Below are 10,465 nucleotides of genomic sequence, written 5' to 3'. Positions count from 1 at the left end.
GACCCTTTCATGGTGATGGTTTGGGATTCACAACCTCATCATATCCTCTTTTAAGATGGGCCCCGTAATAGATAGGTAGGGGAATGGCGAGAACACCTTCACCTCCCCACCTCTTGCACACCTGCCGCTGGAGGCTTGGGGATTAACTAGGGGCGTTCCAAAGTCAACAAGCACACCAATGATAGAAGAGAAAACCAGGGTTTTTGCCCCTGGAATGACACAAGTAGGCCTGCATGTTTTGGTAGTTTTATTAAAAACTAGTGTGCGTTTCGCAAGAGAAAAGAGGAGCCATCCAACTTAGTTTTCATAAAGAAGTGGAGGGGTGGCCCTTATCTTTCGGAGGTGTATGAATGGGGGGCTCTAGAGATCATTTAGCATCTCCAGTGGGAGTCAAGTTGGAGGAAAAGAAAAGGGAGGTCTCCTCCTTTTGTTTTCGCCCTTTCTTTCTCTCTCTCTCTCTCTCTCTCTCTCTCTCTCTTAGTGCAGACATTTCTCTTGTCGCTGTTTTTACATAAGGAGGGGAATAATAAAATAATAAGGGGTACCATCCAAGGGGGAGGAGGAACAGCGACCTTCTTCTTTTGGTCTGTCTGATAGGCCTCCATTGTAATTTTCTTCCCCCTCTTGCTCTTCCCTTTCCGAAGGCGATTGTAGAAGAGGGGGAGCGGAGAAGGAAAGGGCTAAAAGAGAGAGACAGGGAGAGCGAGAGGAGGGAGACAAGGGAGACAAAGATGGAGGAGGTCTGGAAGAGGCCTTTCAATCCCACAGGAAGACAGCGATGGCTTCAAAGTCTAGAGCCCTCTCGAACCAACAACACAAGGAAGTAGGCATCACCACCAGGAGGGAGGGAAAGATGAAAAAAAGAGATTACGCACACACCCACACACACACACACACACACACACAGAAGAACAAGAAGAAAAAGTCAATTACTTTAATCTTCCGATTCTTTAATTCGTCCTTTCCTTCGTTGCTCTTCAATATATTTATATATCATCTTGATTTCAGTTAAATTGTCTCTGAACTTGCGCCTAGATTTTTCCGGTCAATTGATTAATTGTTGCTTAATTGGTACGGGCAGCTAAATCCGAATTTTGGTCTGCCACGATGATGATTGGTACACCGGCATGGGAATAGCGACGCCGCCTTCTCAGCCCTCTTGCGCCTACCTCAGTCCTCCGAAGCCCGTCTCGCGACCACCCTTTTTCTATGTCCCAAGGCTTCCACCAGGGCGTCTTCAGCTTCTCTGATGGCTTCGATCGGTCTGCCAGCCAAGAGCTGCAGCACCACGTCGCCCAGCAAAGCCGGCGGGAGAAGCTAAGAGTGCAAGGACTCGAGCCAGAAGAACATCCGCTTGTCCCCATAGAGGAGGAAGGCCAGGACTCCGTTATCTATGAGTCCGCCGCCGCCGCCGCCGCCGGGGCCAGCAACATGCTCTCCGAGATGTTCAGCTTCCCAACGATGCCTGCACCTGCCACTTGTGACCTGCTCTCGGGCCAGATTTCCACGAACTACCGCCAACCCCAGAGGCCCGGGCTGATGGCCGGCTTCTCAGGGGACTGGTACGGTGCCCACCCGACAAGGGGTGGTGCTGGGCGGTACTAACTTGAGCTCGCTTGGTGACTCGACAGGGAAGCAGCACCACGATGGCAGCCAGCAGCGGCATCCGATGTTTGGGCTGAACGCCGACTCCACAGCAACGATGCAGCTGTTTCTAATGAATCCGACGCTGCCGCCACCGCTGCTGCTGCAGCAGCAGCAGCAAAGGTCTCCATCTCCACCACCACCAGCTCCCCCTCCCACTCACCGCCACCACCACCACCACCACCAAGCCTTCCAGTCCTTCGGCGAGGCATCATTCAGCGGGGGTGTGGTGGAGAGCCAGGGTCTATCATTATCGCTATCATCATCACTGCAGCAATTCGAGATGCCGAAAGCCGAGGAGCTGAGGATTCGAGATGGGGTGCTGTATAACTTCAACAATCAAGCACAACAGCAGTACCACCACTTACAAGGTCAGGCTCACGGCCAGCTGGTGCACATAGGGTACGGGACGATGGGAGCGGTAAATGTGCTCAGGAACTCCAGGTATGCGAGGGCGGTTCGGGAGCTCTTGGAAGAGTTCTGCAGCATTGGAAGGGGCCAATTGAAGGGGAGTAGGATAGGGAGAAATCGCGGCAGCTCTTCAAACCCTAACCCTAGCCATGGTGGTGGGGGAGGCGTTTCTAGCTCCGTCGCCGGGTCCTCTTCATCTTCTAAGGACCTCCCTCCTTTGTCTCCTGCTGATAGGTTTGAGCACCAGAGGAAGAAGGCCAAGCTCATCTCCATGCTTGATGAGGCATGTATTAAACTCTCTCTCTCTCTCTCTCTCTGTGTGTGTGTGTGTGTGTGTGTGTGTGTATGTCCTACTTTTTATCACTTGTGAAACAGGGATTTTTTTACTTTTACCGTTGCTCTCTCCCTTTCTCTCTCATCTAGAGCCCCACCTCCTATGGCTTGTCCTTTGTAAGTGCAACCAGGAGAGCCACAAGAATTCCAGTTGGTTGGCCGGATTTTTCTTCCTGAATGGAAAGAGAAGGCCAGCGGGCAAATGGAGTTGGCGTCCGAAGGTTTAAATGAGGTGGTTGATCTCAGATTTTTACAAATGAGATTTCTTTGGATTTATCTATAAGTAATGATATCAATACCAATAGGTGGGGTGGAATACTATTAGGGGTAGTTTCAATGAGGAAGTTGGCCTTTGCATTTGGGGAAATCGTCACCCGAAGGCCCACTCTAGTCGTCTTCTTCCATGCCCTATCACATATTGTAGCAAGGGTTGTTGTTTGGCTCCCACCTCCATAGGTCTATTGTTACCCTTCGTAGTACAACTGCAAAACCGAGCCAATACATTTCTATTTGAGTTGACCTACAGGGGTGGTCATATTTTTTACTGGCTCACCCACAACAGAAAGAGATACACCTATCTATACCTACTGGGCGTGCGAGGCTCTTCCACACAATCATTCTACTGGTGCGAAAAGCCTTCGGTTCCAGCATTGATTGGTTCCATTTCTGGCGCTTCCATCATGCTATCTTTCCATGTAAATATACCCTAAGATCTAACAGTTTCGACAATGTTGAGGTCATCCAGTTCTTTCCCACCTCCTCATATGTAATTTTCCTTCCTTCATGGAAACTCAGCGGCCGATGAAAATTGACAGGTTTCCAAACTGAGACGGCACCCACTTTCAGCCGAGGCAAGACGAATTTCCAGTTTTGTGGCTTTCATCAACTCTATGCCTTAATTAAGCATCTTAAATAAAAGAGCTCATAACTTTACAGTGGGTCTTCTTTTGATCTTTCTCTCTCTCTCTCTCTCTACTGGGTTTAGTTGATTAATGCAGTATATTTTTTGAGTTGTTGTGGATTTTATCAACTTGGGGTGGTTTCCAATGAAATATTTACTTGTAAAATTAAAAGAAGGTGAAGAGTTGATCTTAAGTACTAGAACGGTTTTGGTAACAAGATTGCTTCTCAATTCCCTAGGTCGACAGAAGATACAACAATTACTGTGACCAGATGCAGATGGTGGTGAACTCCTTCGACTCAGTCATGGGGTTTGGGGCTGCGTCACCATACACTGCACTTGCCCAGAAGGCCATGTCGCGCCATTTCCGGTGTCTCAAGGATGCAATTGCTGCACAATTGAAGCAGACATGCGAGCTCCTCGGCGAGAAGGAAGCTGGGAGCAGCTCAGGCCTGACCAAGGGGGAGACCCCAAGGCTTCGGTTGGTAGACCAAAGCCTACGGCAGCAAAAAGCTTTCCAGCAGATGGGCATGATGGAACAGGAGGCTTGGAGGCCTCAGCGCGGCCTACCGGAACGCTCAGTGAATGTTCTGAGAGCTTGGCTTTTTGAGCATTTTCTTCACCCGTATGTGTTCTCTCCTTTCTATCCACATCAGAATTTTCATATAATATGTATTTATAGTACTAGTTAACAGAACCTAGCTAGTTTCCTGTCCTCCACTTGGTTCATGAGTTAGAACTGATACTCTATACGGGACATGCTTCTTAATTATATATTTCTGTATCTAAACTTCTTTTATAACACACTACTGCCGATCGAGGTCTGTCAACAGTTTCAGGGCCTTTTTGTTCTTCCACTTTTTCTATTAGTATACATATTGTTTAGTTTCCTTTTAAGCGAAACAGTAGCAATGCAGTTGACACCATTCTTCCTCTCTCATCCACTCACCAACTTTAAATCTAAGTCGTTAACAGTGTGAAGAATTAGGTTTCGTCGGTTTAATTTCTTGGCTCTGATTTAACAATAATTGCTGCAAGCAGTAGTCCTTTCTGTAATCTGGGTTTACTTTTATCAGAAGACTCAGCAATGCATTGTCCTTAGGCATTGTCTTTACACCAAGACAGCGGGAAAAAGCTTCTTTCTTTCTTCCATCCTTCTGTATATGCATGGATTCCACAACAGCAAGAACTCCTAAGACAGCAATTATTAAGTCATTTTGTTCGCCATTTAATTTCATAAAAGCAGGCATAGATCTCTGGTTGTACATGATTGATGAATAGGGATGACCACTATGGATTTCTGGGCAGGCCGGATGTCATTTTCCTCACTTTGTCTTTTGTTCTCAGGTACCCAAGTGACGCAGATAAGCATCTGTTGGCAAGGCAGACAGGTTATCAAGAAACCAGGTCTGTCCTCTTGTCCCTCAATTATAAAAGAGACACCAGCTTTTCGGAAACCCATGAATAATTGATGCCCAGAAAATAGTAATTCTCCTAGAAGGATTTAATTATTCTTGTTATACTTTTCTCCCTTCACTTTCATTTGGATTCCGGTCTCTTTCTACACTTGAATGCTCAGTCAAAGCAATTCTTGGAACAGTAATTGTAGCGAAACGTTTGTACTGCCCGCCGTGCTGTATGACTTCGGTGGATCGAACTTGAATAATTAGTTTTCTTTTCTTTTTGTCACTTCCCATTTTTCTCGGATTTCATTATTTCATCACCACATCAAGAGTTCAAACATAGCCCGAATTCGAAGGACCAGTAATATTTCCATTTTCCGCCATATCATTCCAGAGCCAATGCTAACATAAAGAAAAAAGAACAAGACAAACATTAGCATTTCTTTTCAACAAAAGGTCATATCGGTATCACTGAATTCTGAGGTCCGGTCTCTTACAAGTGTCTTTTCAAATGCTCTTTTCTCCTTTACCTCCCCACCGCAACAGGTCAAGAGCACTTCAGCCAAGAAGAGGACAACGTATGCCTCACTCCCACATAGAAACAATAGCGTTCAATTGGATCCTTACAAACCAAAGCTTCTACATTTCATGCACGTCTCTTCTTAACATTTGACATCACAGAGGAATAACTCCACACCCATTCCAGGTCTCCAACTGGTTTATTAATGCCAGGGTCAGACTATGGAAGCCCATGGTGGAGGAGATGTACCAACAAGAAGCCAAGGCGCAGACAGAAGAGATAAAGAGGAATGAAGCAAGCCACCAAGGAGCACTGTCACCAACAGAGCCACAACGGGAGCAGCAGACACAAGGCCAGAGACTGGACACCAATGTGCCATCCAAAAGCGAGCCCTCTCCGGCCCCGCCTCCCGCCAGCCAGCACCACCACCACCGGTTCGCTACGTCCTCCTCCGCGGAATACCCACCACCTGCGGGGGCCCATTCGTCCAACGGCGGTGCAGGAGGTGGTGACGACACCCTCCTCGTCGGCATCGATGCACCGGAGCTCTGTGGGTCCGACGTGCATGTAGGTCCCACCAACGAAATCTACAGCTACGGGACCTCGTCGGCCGCCACGTTGGGTCCTGCTGCGCCGATGAGGTTCGGGACTGCCGGTGATGTGTCGCTCACTCTTGGGCTACGACATGCTGGGGGGCAACGCACCGGAGAAGGGCCGGTTCTCGATTAGGGACTTCGGTGGTTGTTAGAGTGGAGTAAAAGGTTGAAGAAGGAAATTAGAATCAAAGGAAACAGAACATCAAAGACAGATGAATCTTCTCTTAACCATTTTAGCCTTTCTTTTGTTTCTTAGAGAAAATATATAGCAAAAGACATAGAAATGTATGGTATAGATTGTTTTGCAGCAGACCGCTTTATTTTTTCTTGTCCTCTGTAAAATTACGAACACATGCATATCGGTATTGAGGGGGTGGTTACAAGTACTAAGGATTAACCGAGTGATCACCGTCGATGTCTTCTTTTTTTTTTTTTTTCCTTCGTGGATTTTATTGTGTTTCTAGCAATGTTTGGACAAATAGTCCCACAGCTTTGGGGAACCTAGGGGCCGTGATTGAGTAATTAATGCTACAAATGGTGGTTGATGGACGTGAGAAAATGCCAGGAGGATATGATTCCTTGGTACTAAATGGCAAGGCAGTCAGCGAGGCCCGCTTCCTTTTTTTTTTTCAGGGAGGGTTGTAAATGGGTTGGCTTGGACCAGGACACGAGTGTTCACGATCCCATCCATTTTCTTCTAATATTGAATCTGGACTCAGCCTAGTAAAAAAAGTAAAGTCAGATCGGATCGCATCCGTGATCTAAATTTTGGGCCCAATAGATCTGGATTCAATACAAAAAATTCGAATCTGGATTGGATCAAGATTGGACCTGCCAAACTACTGTAGATAATCGATGAAATCACCCAGGAATGCCTCCTTTTTTGGTTCTCTCCTGAACTTGATTTGCCGAGGCTCCAGCCCCAAATCTTTGCTCAACTTTATTCTCTACTTCTCGTTCGGATGTGGGCACTCCTCAACACCCTAAATCCCATTGAAACAACATGAAAAGCCATCAAAATCCAATCTTTGAGAAGAAGAAGGATAGGAGGAAATAGAAAATAATAAAGTATACGGTTCGACCTGCTGAATCTAGCAAGGGGAGTGACTAGTAATGCTTCTTCTTCCTCTGCCTGTCTGAGAAATCTAGGTCATCCTCGGAATCCATTCTCCTCTCTTTCAACTACTCTCTCCCTCTCTCTCTCTCCATAGGAAACTCTTCCACTCCCACCCTCTAAGACTTCATATTAACGAGTTTTCCACGGTGGGTGAGAGCATGGATATAAATTTGAAAACCCCTTAGGGAGAGGGAACTAGGATCGTCAGAATTATCAGCAAGAAAAACAAACAGATTCACCCCTTCAATTAATATAGTGCATGTTGGGTATACTGAGTTTGGGTCAGATCGGATCGAAAAATTGATTAGAAGATCCAAATTAGACTCAGATAACTATCGGTTCAAGTCAGGTTAGAATTAAATAAACTCCGACCCGATTTAGAATATGAATTAGGAGCAAATTTGAAATCTAACCTGGACATATGGATTCTTAAATAGCATCGGAATCGAGTCTAAGCGGCCTAGATCGAGTCAAGTTATGGGTCAACCCAATCTAACTTTTGTGGCCCTGAAGGATAGAAATGGGTTGTATCTTTCTAGTGAAAGAAGGATTCACCTTCCTTTGTGCAAATCCATTATTGGATCATCCACTAGTCACTTTCAGATCTATGCAGGTGGATGGATGATGGAGTTTGGAGTGCTTTGAGATATATGGAGTTTGAAGTGCTTTTGAGATTTGTGCAGCAGGTGATCCAATGGTAGATTCGCATGAAAGAAGGAGAATCATGATGCAGGAGCACTAACCCTAATCCCTTTGGGCGTGTGAGGATTGGGTCCTCTTGTTTGGGTGTGTTGAGTCATGAAAGATTGAGCCTATTTGTTGGGGCGTGTCAAGTCCCTTTTGAGTCTTTTTTGTTTGGGTATATGGACCCAATTGGAGTTATGTTTCAACGCTATAAAATCACATTGAATCCATAGCATTGAGGAGTTCTTAATTGATTAAGAGTTTGCTGATTTGTTCCATGTGGTGTTTAGAGAAGATTCTAGTTAATTTGGACTCTCTTCCATGCACCATAAGTAGTCCTGATCCTATTAGGAGTCTAGTTTAAATTTAGTTGAATGAGTCAATTGTTTGAATTAAATTTAAAAGAGTCCTTATTGAGATAGGAGTTCTAGTTAGAGAAGAATTTCTTTTAAATTCTATATTGATAAGAGTCCATATTTATCCCAACCTCTTACTTTATAAATAGGGGAGGTTAAAGAATAAAATTCAGATTACATTGTTTTGAGAATTTGTAAGTGATTTCTCTCTTTCTTGGTGCAACATCAAAAGGGATTGAAGGGACCTTAGTGAGATTCCAACCTCCTTTCACGTTCACCCTAAGATTAGTTGAGAGTGAGACTCTCTCATCTTGATCCTTTGTTATCTCCCCTTATCCAAATCCCACGCCACCAATCCTCTTTCTTTGTTCACGCCAAAGCCTCCTAGAGTCCTTCTCCCATTAGGATTTTAAGATCCCTTCACATCCTTAAGCTCCACATGCTCAAACCCAATTTGATTTGGGTCCCAAATCAAGCTCCACTTGCCCCACATTCAATCAGCCCAATTCTAAATTTCAACCGCCAACTCTTGAACCCAAGCGAACCACTTAGCCATTTTTTCCATCATCTTTTCCTCCTCCCCCCCCTAAGAATCCTGGTCGCCATTGATAGATGAAGAAAGGAAAAAAAAGAAAAGAAAGTTTCAGCCATCATATACAAAAATCTAGCAACATCCATCTCCGACTGCGTCAATTGGTATCAGAGCGAAGATCACCATGAGTACTCAAAGCGGCCGCCCTTGCAACAACGAGAGGCAACGTGCTAAGATGATGGCGAAACTTTTTCATCAAATGGATGCCTTGAATCAAAAAATGGAAGCTGTCTGAGTGCGCATTTTTTCTAAGCCAAACAACTTTGATGATCATGGCACACATGAGCAATAAAAAAATTCAGAAGCGCCATTAGGAGACGTTCCCGATGCCGAGATTCATTCTCTTAGGGGTCTTCCACCCCAATGCCACCCAAGGGGCCCCCGAGTACCACCTCCAATCAATCCTCACATTGGAATTAATTTTGGAAACCCATATTGCAGCAAAATCAGCGAAAATATGATGACTTTGACAATACATCGAAACAGATACGTGTTGATGTTTCTGATTACAGCGAAAGCATGGATTGGAGAACCTTATAAGATTGGCTGACGTTTGTCGAAGATTACTTCGAGTGGTACAACATGACCAGCAAACGGAAGGTTCGATTTGTGAAGATGAAGCTGAAGGGACAAGCATATATTTGGTGGCACAGCATGGAGGAAAAGATTCTTCAACTTTGGCAACCTTCTATCACTGATTTGGAAGAGATGAAACTTCGTTTGAAGAAGAAGTTTCTTCTTCTTGACTATGAAGAGACCCTATTCGAAGATCTTTTGAAGCATCGCTAAGGAAGTTCATCCGTAGAGGACTACACTGCCAGATTCCATGAACTGACGATCCACAGCAATGTTACAAAGACGGAGCAGCAATCCTTGGCTCGATACTAATTTGGGCTGAGGGAAGACATCCGAAGGGAGTTGGTGATGTCCACATCTTCGGTTTGGAGGAGGCATATCAACTCACATTTCGCATGGAGGCTCATTGTTAGAAGTATGCCCTAGAAGCCAACGTGGCTGACGCATATTTGTAATCTGGGGCACAAATTTGTAATTTAACTCTTATTAATAAATAAGATTGGGCAATTTGTTTTTCATTCATGTTTGTATGTGTCCACGAATCGTCCAAGAAATTAATAGATGATGATACATATTCTCAAGGCGTTAAGAATTTGAGGCATATGTCATTAGGGATTAATTTTTAAATACTCCTGATCGATGGATCCATCACGAGGGATGGTGATCGATCCACTGAGATTAGTGCACAGATCACTTAGTCAGATGGACGAGTCTCGAGTCCACGGTGTAGAGACACTGGAGTGATTATGCAAGTACTTGTTATAGAACAAAGTACTGAGCGTGACCAAAGATAGTAGTCACATGAATGTCTATCCACTCGTCAGTGACTACTTATACTGCAGTTGTATGACTGGTCCTTTGACCTGCGATGCCTCAGCTATTAACTATGAGGTTGCTGTAGTTTGACGAGCATGTGAACTTGGGCCCTAGCCATTCGGGTCCTTATAGTGCGGATTGGTTATAGTAGGTTCATTTTGGAATAGGTTGCATCTAGATGGGATCTATCGACCTTGATAGATTAGGAGTGATCCTATGTGATTTATGAGACTGAGTTCGATAAATTTTTAGCCAGATATTTTGGAAAAAGAGTTTTTCATATCTCGAACTGGAAGTCATATAAATTTAACATATGATGGACGATGGAGTTTGACGAGATATCCATAACCTCCATCACGTCAGGATCCATGATAAAGGGACTGTATCATACGCTAACTACACCTAGAGGTTCTGACATTCCATTCTGCTGGGTTGCCACCATATACTGCTAGGTGTTACTAGTGGATTGTGAGACTCGAAGGCATTCACTTGTGTGGAGTGATTGATTAAAACCCC

The 10,465-nt window shown here is 44.9% G+C and overlaps 1 pseudogene; it reads left to right on the top strand.

The window, feature by feature from the left end:
* The first annotated feature begins 328 nt into the window (after positions 1-328).
* LOC120109034 lies at positions 329-6,096 on the top strand (annotated as a pseudogene).
* The last annotated feature ends 4,369 nt before the right edge of the window (positions 6,097-10,465 follow it).

The sequence above is a fragment of the Phoenix dactylifera genome, unplaced genomic scaffold, assembly GCF_009389715.1.
Source record: "Phoenix dactylifera cultivar Barhee BC4 unplaced genomic scaffold, palm_55x_up_171113_PBpolish2nd_filt_p 001740F, whole genome shotgun sequence".
NCBI classification, from domain to species: domain Eukaryota; kingdom Viridiplantae; phylum Streptophyta; class Magnoliopsida; order Arecales; family Arecaceae; genus Phoenix; species Phoenix dactylifera.
The sequence above is the reverse complement of the archived record's forward strand: the minus strand, read 5'-3'. Positions and strand labels throughout refer to the sequence as shown.